The 21204-nt window shown below is 38.0% G+C and overlaps 3 long non-coding RNA genes across 3 annotated transcripts; 2 read left to right on the top strand and 1 right to left on the bottom strand.

Moving 5' to 3' along the window:
- The first annotated feature begins 1469 nt into the window (after positions 1–1469).
- LOC148906737 (uncharacterized) lies at positions 1470–19114 on the top strand. The gene is made up of 4 exons (XR_016121384.1): positions 1470–1584; positions 15618–15694; positions 18346–18392; positions 18993–19114. It is a non-coding gene; the product is annotated as an uncharacterized LOC148906737 (long non-coding RNA).
- On the bottom strand, positions 15485–17892 carry LOC148906738 (uncharacterized). Its single transcript, XR_016121385.1, has 6 exons — positions 17826–17892; positions 17597–17730; positions 15975–16042; positions 15727–15769; positions 15605–15648; positions 15485–15520 (listed from the first exon to the last, which is right to left on the bottom strand). It is a non-coding gene; the product is annotated as an uncharacterized LOC148906738 (long non-coding RNA).
- On the top strand, positions 19105–21018 carry LOC148906736 (uncharacterized). Its single transcript, XR_016121383.1, has 2 exons — positions 19105–19179; positions 19362–21018. It is a non-coding gene; the product is annotated as an uncharacterized LOC148906736 (long non-coding RNA).
- Positions 21019–21204: the final 186 nt, after the last annotated feature.

The raw sequence follows: 21204 nt of genomic DNA, 5'->3' as shown, positions 1-21204 counted from the left end.
TACATGGTGAATTAAATCAACTTGAAAGGATTAGCAATTGGCACAATAAAACTCTTTATGGTAACTTTCTTCAATAAGCTATGTCTTATCCGGTATTTATTCCTTTAGTCCCGTCTATGTTTCATCCCTTTAGTCCCATAGATGTTTCATCCCTCTAGTGCCATAGAAGTTTTAACCCTTTAGTCTCATCTATGTTTTATTCCTCTAGTCCCACCTATGTTTCATCCCTTTAGTCCCATAGATGTTTCATCCCTCTAGTCCCATAGAAGTTTTAACCCTTTAGTCTCATCTATGTTTTATTCCTCTAGTCCCATCTATGTTTCATCCCTTTAGTCCCATCTATGTTTTATTCCTTTAGTCCCATAGATGTTTCATCCCTTTAGTCCCATCTATGTTTTATCCCTCTAGTCCCGTCTATGTTGTTTTATTCCTTTAGTCCCATCTATGTTGTTTTATTCCTCTAGTCCCACAGATGTTTTATCCCTTTAGTCCCATCTATGTTTTATTCCTTTAGTCCCATCTATGTTTTATCCCTTTAGTCCCGTCTATGTTTCATCCCTTTAGTCCCATCTATGTTACATCCCTTTAGTCCCATAAATGTTTCATCCCTCTAGTCCCATCTATGTTTCATCCCTTTAGCCCCATAGATGTTTTAATCCTTTAGTCTCATCTATGTTTTATCCCTTTAGTTACATAGATGTTTTATTCCTTTAGTCCCGATTATGTTTTATCCCTTTAATCGCATCTATGTTTCATCCCTCTAGTCCAATTGATGTTTTATTCCTTTAGTCCCATCTATATTTCATCCCTTTAGTCCCATAGATGTTTCATCCCTCTAGTCCCATAGACGTTTTAACCCTTTAGTCTCATCTATGTTTTATTCCTCTAGTCCCATCTATGTTTCATCCCTTTAGTCCCATCTATGTTTTATTCCTTTAGTCCCATAGATGTTTCATCCCTCTAGTCCCATCTATGTTTCATCCCTTTAGCCCCATAGATGTTTTAATCCTTTAGTCTCATCTATGTTTTATCCCTTTAGTTACATAGATGTTTTATTCCTTTAGTCCCGTCTATGTTTTATCCCTTTAATCGCATCTATGTTTCATCCCTCTAGTCCCATAGATGTTTTATTCCTTTAGTCCCATCTATGTTTCATCCCTCTAGTCCCATCTATGTTTTATTCCTTTAGTCCCATCTATGTTTTATTCCTTTAGTCCCATCTATGGTTCATCCCTTTAGTCCCACAGATGTTTTATCCCATCCATGGTTCATCCCTTTAGTCCCACAGATGTTTTATCCCTTTAGTCACATAGATGTTTTATTCCTATAGTCCCATCTATGTTTCATCCCTCTAGTCCCATCTATGTTTCATCCCTTTAGCCCCATAGATGTTTTATCCCTCTAGTCCCGTCTATGTTTCATCCCTCTAGTCCCATCTAATGGACTGGCTTTGTTTATATTGAGAATTATTGGCTTTGTCTGGCAAGAAACAAACCTTTGTTGGATTTCGCTTCAATTCTGGCCGATTTTCTGCCGTATGTGGAGTTCGGAAGGAAGACATGGGTGCATCGGGAACGAGCAAAGGTTAGTTTACGTTTCTAGTAGGTACATTTTATTGTATTTTAACTTATTTTACGCCCCGAGTAAATTTAAGAATTAACAGCTTGTTTAGCCATCTGTGAGCAGAAAAAAAATCGTTCTAGAACGTTATGAATATAAATTTCTTAACGGCTTTCTCCACGTCGTCCAAGTGTGTTGGCACGATAAATATGGCATTATGAAGTAAAGTATAGGCTTCAAAATAGATTTCTCTCTAACTTATTTAATAATGAATTAAGCTAAAAGATATTTTTATTGTCTTATCATATACCAGTGGCGTATGATAATGCCACGATGCCATATTTATCTTGCCAACACACGTGGAGAACGCCGATTTAAGGTAGTTCCAGACCCTTACTACTGCGCATCCATTTCGCGCATCTCGTTTTTTACCCTTTATTTGCGCTGTTTTGAAAATTGATTTAAATAATGTCAGAAGTTGAGTTCTTTTCTATAACAACTTATTTTGCTAATTCATGAAACTTTTGAGGCAAAAATGAAATGTTTTCAAAACACGCTTAGATTTTCATTGCCTGACTTGATCACTCTCTTGATTCAAAACAACAAATTCATAACTTTATAAAAATGAAGTAACAAAAAATGAACTTGACAGGTTATTCTCAAAATCAATTCCAAATACGTCTTAGAATTTTCTGGAGATTACAAAGACGATTTGACATGTTTCAGACGGAGCTTAATGTACCAGAACACAGTCCCGCGCGGACAGGATTTGTGTTTTTTGATCAAAAACTTGCATTTAGTCGCTCAGAGCTCGTCTATTAGTTCGGTGACCCCAATTTTTTTCTTTTCATTCGGAGCTAGATATCATATTCTTTGGATTTAGTGTGGAAAGAAAAAAAATCATAGTTAAAATTGTCATGAATTTTCAACATTTTTACACCTACACATGCATGTAACTGCGCTGAATTACAAGCGATTTCGCTTCAGAATTAACTTTTCACACTACTTGCAAAAGATTGAATGGATTTTTTTATCTAGATATGTTTTCTAGACTCAACACCTATAGTTTAAAGCAGTTTTCTGTTTTTCTTTGTTAAATCAATTCGAGTAGTTCGAATTTATTTAGAGGAGGCAGATTTTCGGCAAAAACGCGCGGAAAACTGAAAAATCCCTCCTTTTTGAGGCCTTATATCTCAATAACCAATACGGTGACCCCTCTCTTTTTTCATTATTTGAATACCCTAACAATGAACTTCAAATGACAGAATTTTTAAAAAAATCATAGAAGAATTTTGAAGATCCGGTACTACCTTAAATGATTCATATTTTTATGGCTTTCTTATAGTGTCTTTGTCTTAGGTCACGATCACGAAATAAAAAATTTATTATACAGTGAAGTATCTATATACACTGTAAATTTGGCATTATGGCATTATGATATCTCTTATAAGGCTGGCGTGTCAAGCAGAGGACGACAAGGTATCCCAAGATGCCTTGCGTCTTAAAGTTATTAAACACGCGCGTAGATCGAAAAGTGTCTTGAAATGTATGAAATTGTTTCATTAGCTATGTAACTATTATTGTTTAAGCAAGTATCACTTAAGGTATGTACATTCTGTTTTTATTCTTTCTTGATTTGTCAACATCTTAGAGGCAGTCAGTATTACGTTTTGAAAGGACCATACATTGTGTAGAGAAATTGCCATTATCTAGAGAAATTGATTAAGTGAAGTGACTATAATCATGTGAATACTGCGATTCCCATTCCGTTCAACCAACAAGACTTGCATCTGCAAATTTAAAATAGAGTTTTGGTGGACATCAATCGATAATATTTACCTGACAGCTGGTACATTTCGGTGCCATGAGAGACAGTTCAAATTACAGAGCTTGAGTCTGTTACTATTTGATCCTATATCATGACCCAACTACTGTATTTCCTTTATACCTCTTTATTCTGTATTCAAGCAGCAATTGCTTCACTCTGTCAACTAGCAGAACATTCCTAAAATCTCGTAAAGCTGCAACCATGGCTCTAGTGTTGTGTAGGGGAAGCTTCCTCATTTTATTTTAAGCAATCAAGAGATTCAATGTTGAAGTAAACTAGGTTCAGACTGTGGAAAAAGTAAATCTAAACCTTTCACATTTTGAAATTATTTACAACAGATAAGATGGAATGTAAGTATTAGTTTAGTTCAGCAGATGCAGTTTGTATAGGAAATAGCATGGTTTCGAGTGCACTTTGAAATAAATTTGCACGAGCGGGTTTCCAAAAAGTTCAAAATTGCACGAGCCCGATAGGGCAAGTGCTACGAAAATGTATTTGAGCTTTTTGAAAACCTGTGAGTGCAAATTTATTCCAAAGTGCACGAGAATACCATACGATTTCTTGTTAATAATATACATGCAAAAATTTCGAACCAAAATTAGATAAAAAAAAGACGTGTTGAAAAAAATGCATGAAGCGAAGAACTCGTTTGTTTTTTCCAAAAACCGGTTTATAAGACAATATTTTATTTTCAAAACAGGAAAGAAATATGAATAACAAAGATTACTTTTGATCTTTAAAAAATAAAAACATGTTTTTTTAGAAATCATTTTTTTCATCTTCAAGACATTTTTTGAGAAAACAAGTAAGATATTGCGAAGAAATTCTGCAAAACTTACATAAATCCTCAAATATCCTCTTTTTTCAATTGATAAACACTCAAAGGAAAGTTGAATAAGCTGCTGAAGTTCTTTGTACAGAAGTATTATGTACCTCTTTACGGATAGAGTAGGCAAAAGCTCTTGAAGTTTCAACAAGATTCAACGTCTCTCGCTTCAACTTTCGTGTCAAGTGACCTTGAACATCTGTAAAATGGCCCAACTGATGTTTTCTTTCCTTCTTAATTCTCAATTAACAAGCAGCGAGCCACTCTCAACCTTTTTTGCTGGTTTTCAACTGATGAAGCTTGACTTTTTTAGCATTTTTGAATCCATTTTTAAGATGAAAATCCGCTATCTTGAATTTTCTGAGAACTTCCAGAGAGGGATGGCTGTTTTGTTGCCATGACAGCTGCTGTGATCTGATTGGCTAGTTTGAATTTCTTTTGTCTTTTCAACCAATCACTGAAAAGTGTTTCACATTTTTACACTGGTGTTTTAGGAAAACAGCACTGCTTTCAACCAATCAGAAGTGAGAAATGTTTGCATCTATATTATTATTTCTTGAACAATGGATTAATGACCAATTCAGAGAACAACTGCTTATATGCACTATCATTATTTCTGAATCGAAGGTCCTTACCTAGAAAAACTCGCATAAAAATTAACTAGTTATCAGGAAACGTCCTTAATTAAAACTCAAACAGTAAAACTAAACTGGCTTATTAGTGTTTGCGCTTTGTATTTTCAGGGTGCAAAGTCAAATGTTACGTAACTTTTTTTTTTAATTTCATAAATAATGAAACGATTTTGCAAAGCTTACCTATTTTTCTTGGTTTCTCCTTAATTTTTTCTTGACTTTGTTGACTTTGTTGGCTTTTCATAACGGTCATCTGTAACACAGAAAAATGATGAACATTTGCATTCCTGCAAGAAATCTAAGTAAAAGTTCAAAGAAAATGTCTTTTTGTTTGCATCCCTACTTTAATTGCATACATTGATAATGATAAAAAGGTAAATTATAGGCTGTGAAAAGACTTTTACTCCGCCCGAAATGCAGTTTTTTCATCTATTCACGGTGAATAATTTACCCTATACCATTACTGTTTGAACATTAGAAACACTGACGCAGCTCACACTAGTTTTTAGCTAGTTATCTCTTCTATATAAGCATTATTAACTTACATAATCTCTTTTTTTTTAATTTGCATAGGTCATTTACTGAGACAATCAAAATCTAAATTTTGTGTTTTTTGCAATGTTTTGAAGTTGAATGAAAATGCAATGCTTTTATATGTATATTATCTGCAACTTCAAACATTTTTTTCTGCAAGCTAATTATGTTGTGGTAATTGCTGTTTTTGGTAATTGCTATTTTTGCTAATGGTTGTGGTGTTATTGCTTAAAATTGCACAAGGATGTGTATTGCAGTGTATTTAGAGAAGAAAGTTCAAATGTCGATCAAAACTAATCATTATTTTGGTACCTTCCAAAGAGGAACTTGCAAGTTCAGTGTTTGTGTAACTATGTTTTGTTTACAAATATGTGTACACAATTTTCTATCCCTTCAAATCATGTTTTGAAATATAACTGAGTGAATTTTCGAACTTTTTTTTTTATGTTAAAAAGCAAAGATTATAATATAGAAACTTTTCATTCATTTTATTTTAGATAACTTTTACCAGTGAAGACCTACATTAACCTTAGTTAAATTGTCACCCATATTGCACATGGAATGATCAGTCAATAATAGATTTTTGATTGCACAATAAATTTACCTTAATTTGTATCAATGTCCTCATCAGTGTTGTCTTCAATGTCACCACTAGAGCTGCTATCCTCATTGTTAACATCATTGACATCAACATTGTCTTCATCATCAATGTCATCATTATCATCATCACTGTCATCATCTTCAAAGCTGGTATTTTTTGGTCTTTCTGAAATGTCTGTGGAAAGGGAGTTTGAGGAGGTTTGAGTTAGGAAGGCAAATATAGTTCCTTTTAAGTTGGATTTTTCTCAATGCCTCCCTCTGTTGTTTTGAATTCTTGTCAAATGCAAAGGCAGCTGCAACTTCACTTTCATTAATGTGCTGATCTTCGAGGTGTCTTGCTATCTTTACATACAACTTGTTACAATAGTAGCAAGCTTGTTTCTTGTCATATATTCTAGTTGAGTTTGCTGACTGCTTGGCACTTTTCACTGTCACTGTAAAAGAATAATAAACATAGGAAAATATAATTTACCATTGATAATATTTTGAACTGTAATCCCTAGCTAGCACCTTTCATGAGTTTACTTAACGAAAATGTATTGTATTCTAATAATGCAAACTTTGTATTCTAATTCTTGGCTGCTGTGCTTACCTTGTAATAATTATAAGAGCTCTGATTATTGTAAATGCGGATCATCCCCATAATTGTGAGCTCAAAAAAGTGTTTTTTTTTTTTTTTAAGTATCGGGTATCCGGATAGCTAGTACCACTACTACAAAGGAGGCAAATATGATGATAAAATATAAAAACCTCCTAATGGCCATTGGAAGCTATAATTTCAATTCCAGTGAATCAAACATGCCAGAGCCTAATTGTTTTAATTTGCACAGAAAGTTAGTAAAAGTGTGACAAGTTGCTAGTTGAGTGACTATATGGCCCAAAAAAGAGCAAAAACTATGACTTATAATGGATATAAGTCTAAGACGACTTGTTTTTTTTTTTAAATTCGATCCTTGACCTTGACTTAGACTTCTGTTGAAAACAAATGTAATTGACAATCTAGCGTGATGCTGGTTAATGTAGATTTCGGTGAAAACATTTTAATTTTTGTATTATTAACCTAATAGGTGAAATAGGACTAGTTGTACTATGGAAATTTTTCTGACAGCCACTAGTTAGATGACTTTTAATTATTGTATACTTGCCTCCAGTGATTTTTACCTCATCATCATCATTGCTGTCCTTCAATTTGGCTTTTTTCTCAACTAAAAATTAATTAAAGAAAAAAAGGAAAACGAAAAAGAAATTTAAACCTTTAATCTACATTCAACTTAAGGAATATAAAATGCGTGTGTGTCTATATATACTGTGATATAAACACGCTGGGAGTTGTGGAGCAAGAGAGAAGTCGTAGAGAAAAATGAGGCGTAGCAGAGAGTTTCTTTGACTTCTCGAGTGATCATAATTTCTCGCAAGCTGATCATTGGCTTAGAACTATTTTCGAATAGAGGCTAGACCTGCTTGTGCTTACGACATCCATCCCCCGTGCATGAAACAGCTTTTTCAAACTGTTTACTTCTCTTTTTGTTCAATCTTTTCTTTTCTTTGGCAAAAAAAAAATCAAAGTCAGTTTTCTATGGTTCTGTACTGTAATCGAACATGAAATGACTTCAAAAATGATCCAAACTTGTTGGTTCCACTTGAGTTTGGATCATTTGTGACGTCATTTCATGTTCGATTACAGTACATAGCCATAGAAAACTGACTTTGGTTTTCATCTTTCTTCACTCACTTAACCTGTAAAAGGCAGATGTTAAAAACACATTGTGCTGTGTGTAAGAATAGGGGATTGTCACTTGGCACAACGGTCTGGTCTCAGAGGCAAACTATTATCCCAACTCATGATTCTAAACTATTGGCTGCAATATATATGCACATTGTAATGTCCTGCATACTGTATAAAACACTGACACAACCAGGTGTACTCTGAAATTGTTTTGTCATTAGTTCAGTTCCCTGGAGGGAGGCCTTCATTGTAAGAGGACCAGGTGTACTCTGAAAACGTACACTTTATCAGACACTATCTAGTTATATGAATTTTATATACTTGTCTACAGTGATTTTAACAAAATCTTCATTAGTGTTCTCCGTTAATGTATACGTACTGTAGCTTTTTTCTCAACTAAAAATTAATAAAAGGAAATGAATTATAAAAGACATTTTTAATAACATCTGCTTCCTATCTTAGAATTTGCATCGATAGACAGAATTCCTCTCTTCTCAAATTTTCCCTATCAGGTACAGCTTTCCTTAAGCTTTATGTTTAGTGCCAAACGTTTTTCAGTCATGCAGGGGAAGAAATCGAAATCTAACAGTGAGAGTCCTGAACTGACACACTAAATTGTGTTTGGATTTCATTAAAATAATTTACTGTGCATAAGAGAATATAAACTTTCAGGCCTGCCTTCACTAGTATAGTGTAAATGCTTGAATATATGGATTCTAGGTACATGTAGGTTCCAAACAAGATCTTACTAGGATCATTGCTAGTGGTCAAAGGAGTTAGGGTTAAAGTTCATTATACTTTTTAGTGACAGAGGAGTCAAACCAGGGTTTTTATCAAGAAAAGCTTATAAATGGAACGTTAACAACGTTAATTTTCACATACAATTTTGTGCTACTGCATTCAATGACCTTTCATCATTGCTGAAAGTAAATGAGATGAGATTCTTTGTTAGTAGTGACTGAATACCCGGGGGGTACTCTTGCCTGCTTAGGATAGGGATGTGCCGATGAGCCCTCTGAACCTGACCCTGTTCCACTCAAGCATGTTAAGGCCTGGATTATGCACCAATTCTCTATCAGCTACCATTAAAAAAACATTTCTCTAGTGTTTCTGCTTAAAGTATAACCAGCTCTCTCAAACTTTCTTAGATCGTGGTTCTTTACAAGTTGGTTCCAATAAACGGGGAAAATTTAGGACACATGACCATGAAATTTACATAATATTTCAGAAAATTTCATTTTGATAGTATGCCAGGTGCTCAATTTAAGTCTTTGCTGAACATTTTCACCCTTAATTTATTTCCTTTTCTAAAATCGTTCAATTGACATTGAAAATGGTTTGCTAAAGTTATGTGTTAAGGAGATATTTGACAAAATAGGTCATGTGACCTGTCAATAATATCCTTTATGCCCATTTTTCTCCTTTCATAAACATTTTGGTCAACCATTCCAAACACAAATGTCTGTATCTTTGGCGCTACTTTCAAACAAGCTAAACAAATCTCACAAACAATCTAAAACCATCAACTAGTTTTTAATTTAGCATTTTCCCTATTTTAAGGTCAAGTGACCACCTTTTATGCAAATTTATCCATCCAAAAAGATAAGCACCCCAAATAAGGATAGCTGTTGCAATCACAGTCAATTACATCCTAAAAATGAGGAATCTACAGTGAAAAGTAATTTTTGCCCTTTTGAACAAAATACCAGGCCTAAACATGCTTGAGCAGAGTAAAATCACTGAAATTCATAGCCTGCTCGAGAGTAAGATTGCTGAAAATCATACCCTGTTCTGGTATTGCGAAAATGGATACCCTGTCCTAGATTGAGCGATTTTATATGCCCTGTTACAGAGTAGAATTGCTGAAAACCATACCCTGTTAGGCCGCATGTACCTGTATAGCGAATATAGGGGAGTACCCCCCAGGGTTTAACAGTCACTTTAAGGCGGATCATCATAAACGGTCATTGAAAGTAAGAGTTAGTTACCGAGAACGGAGGTAATAAGCCATATACATCCCGAGGGCCGCAGGCCCGAGGGATGTATATGGCTTATTGCCGACGTTCGAGGTAACTAACTATTTTAGTTATCAATTAAGAAGGTTTTCTTTAATATTCTGATGTTAGACTTTTAAGATAATGAAAATAAAAAGAATTTTTAAAAATATTCGTGGTTCAGTTGGAAGTTTAGAATGTATACAAAAGGGTAAACATTTTCCACTTTGTTTTTATATTTCCCTTGTTGTCTATAGAGCATGAACAATGTGAGTTGATTATAAAGGGATTTACTAATGCCCTCTAGTCCCTACAGAGGTAATGTGGCACATAGTTTTAATGTTCTGGAAATCTATGATGCTAATTAAACAAAAGTGCAGATGATAATAGAAAACCATAGATTTTAGGGTTTCGTAATCACATGTGGTTGTATGGCAATGGAGTTGGAGAGTAGTGACGAAGAGGCAGTTTTTATAACGCCGAATACCTTTTCCCAGCATTCAAGCCCAATTTTCAATTTGCAAGACAGCGATTTCCAAGTGCTTTGACAGTGGAGGTAAGCCTTTCAATGAATGTACCACATCTACGGCAAAAAGACCTAACGAAGATCTCGATAATGGCGGCCAGGAAAACAAGAAGAAATGTAGTGAAAAGGATGAGCAAAACCCAGTTTGTAAGAATTATTATTTTAAAAACTGTGTTGTAAACTTTAACACATAAACTATGAGCACTAGCAACGATTTGATAATGTAATGTTTAGAAAACATATCTCTATAGTTTTTTTGAATGTAAACATTAATTAGATTAGTTCTGTAGAATAGTATTATTTCCCAGATCGTTTACTCGTCAGGCAGCAGGGAAGAGCGGGGCTGATATTGTCATGGGATACCTGTGTGCACGGGATCCCTGTGGTATTAAAGCAGGACAGAGCTCGCCATCTTGAATCGTTCTGACTTATTACATGGTGGCAGCCAAATCTCAAAATATCTTAGCCATCCTGACGAATGGAGACAGATATTGCTGAAAACTAGGTACCTCACATCTAAAAGAATCTTTTTGAACGTGTGTTTCGAAAAGATGTCACAGATAAAACCGCCAAAATCACTCGATTTTATGAAAGCAGAATTACAATGGCCAGACTGGAAAAAACGCTTCGAAAGGTACCGAATCGCCTCGAAACTATTCAAAGAGTCAGGTGAAATACAAGTAAACACGCTAGTCTACTCCCTTGGTCCTGAAAGTGAGCACATTATTTCTCAACTTGGCTTGTCCGAAGACGAAGAAAAGGATTACAAACTGGTCATCGAAAAGTTGGACGAGCACTTTGCCCCTAGAAGAAATGTCATTCACGAGAGAGCCATGTTTCATCAGAGATCACAACAAAGTGGTGAGTCAGCCGAATCGTTTATTCGTAGTCTGTACGAGATGGCCGAAACATGTGATTTTGGAGCCACAAAAGATGATTGCATCCGAGATAGATTGGTGGTCGGAATAATGGATAAAGAGTTATCCAAACGTTTGCAACTGAAAGAAAAACTAGTACTGAGTGAAGCTGTTAAGATGATTCGTCAAGCAGAAAGTGTGAAGTCCCAGGTTTCTACACAAAAGGAGGCGCCAAAGTCACTGGAGGAAGTCCGAGTTAAGCAAAAACCTAAGTTTGCAAGAAGGCCTTCGAGCCAGAGTCGCAACGAGAGTAACGAGACCGACAAAACCCAAAAGTGTCACCGGTGTGGGCTGCAACATTTAACACAATGCCCAGCGAAGAATGCTGAATGCAACAAATGCCATAAAGTAGGCCACTATGCTAGATGTTGCAGAGTCAAACGAGTCACAGAAGTGAGCCAAACGAAGGAGTCTTGTGATGGAGATGCAGACGACACGAGCTCAGAAGAAGAATTCTTCGTGGGAGTCATCACGAGTGCATCAAACAGCAATAAAGGATGGCAAATAAAACTGCCTGTAAATAGTCACCCCGTGCTGTTCAAAATTGACTCGGGTGCTGATGTATCGCTTATGTCATACAAGACGTACAAGAGCATGCCGCGAAGACCCGCCTTGAAGGCAACAACTCACATCCTGAAGGGTGTCGACGGTACTTTGGAGTGTAAAGGGACATTCACAGGTCACACGAGTTACAACGGAATTGCCTGCGAGTTTGAAGTATATGTTGCTGACACCGAAAGCGACTTACTAGGAAGAACCACTGCCGAAGAGTTAAACTTGATCACTCTTAACGTCAAAGAAATCAAAGGCAAAGATAGTATTGGACTAATGAAAGGGGATCCAGTTAAGATCCAACTGAGAGATTCGGCCGCCCCCTTTCATTACAACACTGCACGCCGAATACCGATACCTCTAAAGCCAAAAGTCAAAGCAGAGCTACAGAGAATGGAGGAAGCAGAGGTAATTGAGAAAGTCACGGAACCTACAGATTGGTGTTCGCCAATTGTCGTCGTCCCGAAAGCAAATGGAGACGTCAGGCTATGCGTAGACCTACGACGACTCAACAGAGAAGTCAAGCGAGAAAGATATGTTCTCCCGACGCTTGAGGACATGGCTGCCAAGATCAGCGGAGCAAAAGTATTCACGCACCTGGACCTGACATCTGGGTATTACCATCTCAAACTGCATCCTGACAGCACCAGATTGACCACATTCATCACGCCGTTTGGAAGGTACTGTTTCAAACGTTTGCCGTTTGGAATTTCATCAGCTAGTGAGATATTTCAACGTAAGATGACCGAACTGCTTGAAGATGTCGATGGCGTGGAGGCGTCACAAGATGACATCTTAGTTGCAGGAAGCAGCATGGAAGAGCATGATGAAAAGCTTGAGAAAGTCCTACGAGTCGTAAACGAAGCCGGACTCAAGCTAAACACAAAGAAATGTGTATGGAGACAGCCAGAAGTAACATTCCTTGGTCACCGTTTTAGCAAGGACGGGGTAAGGCCAGACCCAAGGAAAATTGCAGCAATCATTGACATGCCAGATCCCAGTAACGTCACGGAACTGCAGAGAATCCGAGGGATGATAAACTTCGTTGGAATGTTCGTCCCAAATCTGTCAGCAATGATGAAACCACTCAACGACCTACTAAAGCAAGATGTTCACTGGTCTTGGGGCCCGCCACAAAAGAAGGCACTGAAGGAAGTCAAAGAAGCCCTCACCAAAGCCACAACGTTGACATTCTACGACCCTTCAAAGCCTACCGTCGTCTCGGCGGACGCAAGTAGCTATGGGCTGGGTGCCGTATTACTTCAGGAAGAAGACAACGTTCTCAAGCCTATAGCATTTGCTTCTCGCTCGCTGCTGCCTGCTGAAACAAAGTATGCGCAGATTGAGAAAGAATGTCTGGCATCAGTGTGGGCGTGTGAAAAGTTCGACAGATACATCAGAGGTCTACAGGAGTTCAGATTGTTTACAGACCACAAACCGTTGGTACCACTTATCAATGGGTCTGACCTGAGTGCTGTACCAGTCAGATGTCAAAGACTTTTGATGAGAATGATGCGTTACAACCCTCGAGCACAGCACGTGCCAGGAAAGGAACTCGTCATAGCGGACACGTTGTCTAGACATCCAGTCAACTATCCAAGCGAATCAGATACTAAAGATCATGAAGAAGTCAACGTATATGTTAACACAGTGACTAGCACCTGGCCTGTGTCACAACACCGCTTATAGGAATTTAGACGAGCCACTGAAGCCGACACCACATTGCACGAAGCAATTAAGCTCACGATCAATGGATGGCCGACACACGGAAGAGAGATCCCAAACCACCTGCACGACTTGTTCTCCGTCCAATCCCACTTGTCCGTGGCCGACAGACTGCTAATATTTGATGGGAGAATTGTCGTGCCTAAAGCAATGCAACCAAGGATTCTCGAGCTAATCCACCAAGGCCATCAGGGTATCTCCAAGTGTAAAGAGAGAGCAAGCACATCTGTATGGTGGTTTGGCATAAACTCAGACATAAAAGACAAGGTAAGCCGTTGTCATCTCTGTCAGCAAAAGAAACCTTCTCAGAAGAGAGAACCGTTGATAACATCGCCTTTGCCAGACAGTCCATGGAGCCGAGTTGGAGCTGATCTACTAACGTTTGATGGAAAAGAATTCCTAGTCGTGATGGATTACTATTCGCGGTACATAGAGCTTGTGCACTTACCCAGTACGACATCCAAAGTCGTGGTCGCCAAGTTAAAGTGCATGTTCGCCAGGTGGGGTATACCGAAAGAGCTAGTCAGCGACAATGGTCCACAGTTTGCAGCAGAACACTTTGCAAGTTTTGCGAAGGAGTATGGGTTCAAGCACACAACTTCGAGTCTATACTATCCGCAGTCTAACGGGCTAGCAGAAAGCGCTGTCAAGAGAGCAAAGGAGATCTTGAAACAAAAAGATCCATTCTTAGCCTTGATGGCATACAGATCAACACCCCAGTCCTCGACAGGCGTGACCCCAGCAGAAGTCGTGTTCAAGAGACCGATGAGAACCATGCTTCCGAGTCTTCCTAGACAGGAGCAAAGAGATTACGACGAGGTTAAACTAAAGGAGAGGCATCTACAGTCTCAGCAGAATAATGCATACTACTACAACCGAAGACATGGTTGTGTCCCACTACCATGTCTTCGTGATGGTGACACCGTGAGAATTAAGACTGAGAAGGACGATGAGTGGAGTGAACCCGCAGTAGTGGTTGGGGAGGCAGAAACACCAAGGTCCTACAACATCAAGACCCAAAGAGGAATAGTTCGCAGAAACAGAAAGCATCTACAGAAGATCGAACAACCAGTCCTAGAAGAGGGTTCCCAAGAAGCTGTTAAAGAACCCACAGTCGTCGCTGATGAAAGCCAACCTAACTCCACACCTGAAGAAACAAGGACAAGATCTGGAAGGCTTGTTAAGCCCCCAGTTAAACTTGACATTTAGCCACAAACACTTATCCGTTTTTGTTGCGAGATAAAGACAATTGGACACTGTTAAAACGTTTATTACCTTTGCGTTTCGAGCATGCTAACCACATGCAGATTGTATGGTAGCCATAGCCTTATAGGGTATTTCGAGATTATGTTGTTTGTAACCAAAAGGGGGAGATGTCATGGGATACCTGTGTGCACGGGATCCCTGTGGTATTAAAGCAGGACAGAGCTCGCCATCTTGAATCGTTCTGACTTATTACAGATATGAATTAATCTGATTGGCTCATTATAAATTCAAGGTCAATATATAGTTATAAACCGGGTTTATAACTATATATTGACCTTCGATTTATAATGAGCCAATCAGATTAATTCATATCAGCCCCGCTCTTCCCTGCTGCATTTCAATTCCCTCCCCGGGCTTAAGTTTGTCCATTGTTTATGAGGGTTGTAATAAAAATAAAGCCTTATGAATAACAAAGAAAACCGTGTCAATTGATAACTAATTGATATTAGTGACTGTAACATTAAGCTGTTGTCAATTATCAAAGAGGTTATGTTAAAAAGGAATGATACAAAAATGTATTAATATGTGCACGTCCAATTTTAATGCTTGGCCAATTCAAATTTACCTCCTTTCAAATATCCCCCATCTGCAATCACAAAATTAAATTTAGAATATTACGCTATATTTACCTGTCCTCAGAGCTTGAGGAATAAATTTGCAGTCTTTTCTTTTTCCTGGGCAACATTGACATTTCATAACATATTTCTGTAAAACAGAAGCAAAGTGTTTTTTAATACATGAATTGTACAGGTAATGAAATACAAAAATATTAAGAAAATTTATATAGCTCACCCTCTTCACTAAATTCTTCACTTAATCTAGATCGTCATCCTCCTAGAGTTATTAATTGTATCATTATTTTCCAATTATCATTATCTAGCAGACTCAAAAAGAAGATGAAAGACTCATTTAACTTACTATCTCTTTCCAGGGTTCCTTGTGCTTGCCTGTTCTCCCAAACACTGTTCATGGCAAAAAAAGGCTTTGGTGTTTTTTAATTATTTTCAGGTACGTATTATATTAGCTTAATATTACTTTACCTCTGTTAACAGGTATTTTACTCTTCATGTTTGACGGTATCTCCTGTGGAGAAAATGAAACATAGAGCAAATGAGCAAATTATAGGCATCAAACAAGGTGTTGAAGAAAACTTTTCCACTAAAATTTATCTAAGTCAGAGAAATGTCTGCTGTTTCTATTAAAAAACACTTGAATCTAATAATGATAAGCTTAGGCTGACAGAAATGAGGGAAGTCCTGTTGCAAAGAGGTCATCAATTAGAACGTACATTCACATTTATAAGCTTGGGCAATATGCTAGTAACATCACAATCCTCCTCTGTTTCACTAATCTGATCTGTTGATTAGAGGGGAAAAGTCATCATATAGAAAGAAAAAAATGCTCTCATATTATCTCATTTTTAGACAGTACACGTAACTACAGTACCTTAGAGCAGTTTTTGTATGTTTTCCATGATACTCTCACATTTGGTGCCTTGAATGCACTCCATGGTAAACATGAGCTGCGTACTGTGAGTTTTACTCATATGAAATTTGATCTATTTGCTGACACCTTACCAAGCACTTACGGACACCTGACCAACCACTGACTGACACCTGACCAACTACTGACTGACATCTGACCAACTACTGACTGACATCTGACCAACTACTGACTGACCCCTTACCAACCACTCACTGACACGCTAACAATCACTGACTGACACCTGACCAACCACTGACTGACAACCGACCAACTACTGACTGACACCTTACAAACCACTGACTGACACTTGACCAACTACTGACTGACACCCGACCAACCACTGACTGACACCTGACCAACCACTGACTGACTCCTTACCAACCACTGACTGACACCTGACCAACCACTGACTGACACGTTAACAATCACTGACTGACACCTGACCAACTACTGACTGACACGTTAACAATCACTGACTGACACCTGTTACACCTCACCAACCACTGACTAAAACCTGACCAACCACTGACTGAAACCTTACCAACCACTGACTGACACCTTACCAACCACTGACCGACACCTGACCATCTACTGACTGACACCTTACCAACCACTGACTGACACCTTTCTAACCACTGACCGACACCTGACCAATTACTGACTGACACCTAACCAACCACTGACTAACACCTTTCTAACCACTGACCGACACCTGACCAACTACTGACTGACACCTGACCAACTATTGACTGACACCTAACCAACCACTGACTGACACCTTACTAACCACTGACCGACACCTGACCAACTACTGACTGACACCTTACCAACTACTGACTGACACCTTACCAACCACTGACTGACACCTGACCAACTACTGACTGACACCTGACCAACTACTGACTGACATTTTACTAACCACTGACCGACACCTGAGCAACCACTGACCGACACCTGACCAACCACTGACTGACACCTTACAAACCACTGACTGACACCTTACTAATCACTGACTGACACCTTACCAACCACTGACCGACACCTGACCAACCACTGACCGACACCTTACCAACCACTGACTGACACCTTACTAACCACTGACTGATACCTTACTAACCACTGACCGACACCTTACTAACCACTGACCGACACCTTACTAACCACTGACTGACACCTTACTAACCACTGACCGACACCTGACCAACTACTGACTGACACCTGACCAACTACTGACTGACACCTTACTAACCACTGACCGACACCTGACCAACCACTGACCGACACCTGACCAACCACTGACTGACACCTAACCAACCACTGACTGACACGTTAACAATCACTGACTGACACCTGTTACACCTCACCAACCACTGACTGAAACCTGACCAACATTTTATGACATGCTATATGCATGCTTTAGCTTACCATCTTCTGGCATAGGTGTAAAGAAAAACCATGATTGTTACAGAGTTTTGTTACTACAGTATAATTTCCATCTAGGTTCTCTACAGGGACAGTATCTTGTCTCCTTTTATGATGTCTACCATCCTTGACCATGACTATAAATAAACAGAACAGAATATATTATTTAGTAATTGATTTATCGAGTACTGCTATCAGTGGATATTATAGAGTTATATATGATAGTAGTTACCATCTAGGTTCTCTTCAGGGGCAGTATCTTCTCTCCTTCTATAATGTCTGCCATTCTCGACCATGACTATATAAATAGAACAGAATGTATTATTTAGTAATTAATTTATTCAGTACTGCTATCAGTCGATATTATAGAGTTATATATGACAGTAGTTACCATCTAGGCTCTCTTCAGGGGCAGTATCTTCTCTCATTTTATAGTGTCTGCCATTCTCGACCATGACTATATAAATAGAACAGAATGTATTATTTACTAAGTAATTTATTCAGTACTGCTGTCAGTCATTATTGCAGAGTTGTATATGACTGCAGTTGCCATCTAGGTTCTCTTCAGGGGCAGTATCTTCTCTCATTTTATGTCTGCCATTCTCGACCATAACTATAAAAATAGAACAGAATATCTTATTTAGTAAGTGCTTTATTCAGTACTGCTGTCAGTCATTATTACAGAGTTACATAAACAGCTCCATTTCTTAATTGAAAATGCATTAAAATGAATTGAATTAACTTGTGTGCAGGAGGAAGACCAAGAGAAAGTCAGAGATGTTGAAAAGAAAATTAAACGGTAAGTAAGATACTTTCAATCATATAGCTTTGTCAATGAATGTATGTATAATGTATGTACATTTTAAAGATTTTGTTGCCAAGAGTCTATTAATTGTAATGCCAAAATATGAAGATATTACTTTTACCACTGTCTTATGTGTAATTGATATGCACTGATCGACAAAACATACAAGACATGAAAATCACGTGATGGCAGCAATGACAGGAGGCACAACAATAGAGTCTTTTTCCCCTGGGAAACTGAATCCTTTCTCATGTAAATCACATTAGACCAGATTCAATTGTTCCTGCCTCCTATCATGTCTGCCATCATGTGATTGTGAAGCTATGATGGTAAAATCTCTATAAACTGTCATCAATCAAAGAATGTAAAGATATCAACCAAAGTAATTTCTGTGACAGCAGCTTCTTTCCTGCCACAACCGCTGTCTCGGTCAGCCCGTAGAAATAAAAACTGGTAAATCTATGTTTCTGTAGAAACCACTGGTTCTGAGGTCCTGCAGAAGAGATAGAGAGAGTGGGGTGATGGGAGGGGTTTTCCCATGAAGCTGAAACAAGCAATTAAGTATTTATTTACCATTCATTTTTTGTGATACAGAAACGAGAAGGCTATAAAAGCCATGGAGAAAAAAATAATGTAAGAGAAAGATGATCTGATGTATCCCATGTTTTCATTACTGTCAAGTCACGACTGAATGATAAAAGAAAAAGGGAACTGTTACTGAAGTTGCACTGCATGGCATCGGAGAGGTGTTTTTTGGTAGAACTAAAGCGGAAGTATGCAGGTATTGTACCAAAATTCACATGAATAATTAATCTATGTATTTATGAAATGTTATTGTAAGTATGTATGAAATCCAAAAACTTTTCAATGTCAGGGAATTGTCAGGGAATACATTTGGTTAAGGAAATTATAAAAATCTCTTGTACTGCATTTTTTGCTGATTGTTGTCATTTTACCTTATAGATGGTCCAGCAATCGCTATAAAGCTTTCGAAACAGATTGACAAAGTTGTGAAATCAATCAACAAGACTTTGTCGGAAGTTAATGGGTTACTGCCTGTTGATAAGCAGATCCTGTATGAAGAGGCTAAGGATCCAAAAAGTAGCCTTTACTCTACGATGACAGATGGAGGCACTACATTATACTGTACCAGCCTCTCTAAGGAGACAAATTATTGATTTGTCCTGCCTGAGCAAGAGTTGTGAAGATCTAGAGGAGATCAATATGTTGAAGGAGGAAATGAGGCGACTTGTTTCCTTTATCCATGAGCAGATCAGGCTAATAGACGAATATGTGGATACCCTTCAGCCTGATGTCCCTCTTAATGCAGGATTGACAGCATGCTTGAAGAAAAAAAGGATGGTTTACTCTAACCAAGTTTGTTTTTTGGTACGGTTATGGAGTGGTATCTGGGATACCCCAGTTCAGGTGCCACCAGTGAAAACGTATCATAACCTCAGTGGCATACTGATCACACTCTAGCTGAACAGAACTCAGTGGAGATAAATGACTTGATGTTAATGCGGGAAGATGAAGAGGATGAAAGTTTTGTTTTGGAGTTGTCATCAGATAGTGATTTATCTGATGATGAGTAATGAACAATAATAATAATAGCTATAGAGCGTTTTCACATGACGTCACAGCTGCCATATTGGTGTACCTTTGACAATATCTTTGTCATTAGTTTCTTTTGTTAGGTGCGCCAATATGGCTGCCATCTCTATTGTCAGACATGACGTCACAGCCGCCATATTAGTGTACCTTTGACAATATCTTTGTCATTAGTTTCTTTTGTTAGGTACACCAATATGGCTGCTATCAATATGGTGACTTAACTCTCTAGGGACGGAGTAAAAACGCTTTATTAGCTTTACAGTTCAAACCATAATAGATGAGGCGGTAAGCCGTGTGGGATGGGCTCGGAAATCATATAAGAACATGCGTAATGGGTAAATCATGAGCCTTGTATGAAACGACTGAAGAAGAGGGCAAATGGGCCTTTTGTAACTTCAAGTCGCGTAAAACATGAGCACGCTCAACTAGAAACCCTGGGCAGTACCATGAACCGTAGCTCAAGATATAATTAATAGAACGGAATGGTTGGGAAACCTATTGTTCTAGGTTTTTGATTGACTGTATCCATTGTTATATAACGTTGGCCGTGTAGATAGAAGGAAAAATGGTTCTGTAATTTGTTCACAGTATTAGAGAATATAGAATTCTTTCCCTAAGAAATCGTTCTAAAATAGTTGTTATTGGTTAATTAATCCTATATGGCATTATTAATTGTTTATCGAAAATAAAATTGCCCTTTTCCATGCTTTCTTACTTATCATACAGTAGCTTAGCTGTATCAGCGCGAAAGAAAGTAACTAATGAAACATTAGTCATTTCTTGGCGCAGATAGCTATAGATAAGTTATAGCATTTCTTATCGCAATCATAAACACAAGCGCAAAGAACTGAACAAAAAGTGTTCATACTTGTAATTGCGCTTCCGCACTCGTGTCACGTGATCGTGTTCATGTAATGAAGAAGCCATCATTTCTCTCGGAATATATAAGATAAAGTTTTGTTAACAGAGCAATTTTTAATAATAAAAAATAGGTTATCTAAGACAATTATTTACGCAGTTTCTAGAACCATACTGGTGGTTTTTCGATTCAGATGAATAAACCCCGTTACAACACAAAACAGTGGAATGAGGGTAGGACCCCACGCCCCTTCTCCTTCTTACGGGTCTGAAAAGAACGGAATATGGAAAGCTCTATCTGTCTGTTGGGTATATGATGGGTTACCATGGAAAT

Source organism: Actinia tenebrosa, unplaced genomic scaffold, assembly GCF_029948245.1.
Source record: "Actinia tenebrosa isolate PJP-AT-01 unplaced genomic scaffold, QUT_ActTen_1.0 PGA_scaffold5__44_contigs__length_20552954, whole genome shotgun sequence".
Lineage (NCBI taxonomy): Eukaryota > Metazoa > Cnidaria > Anthozoa > Actiniaria > Actiniidae > Actinia > Actinia tenebrosa.
Note: the sequence above shows the minus strand (reverse complement) of the source record. Positions and strands in the feature narration are given on the sequence as shown.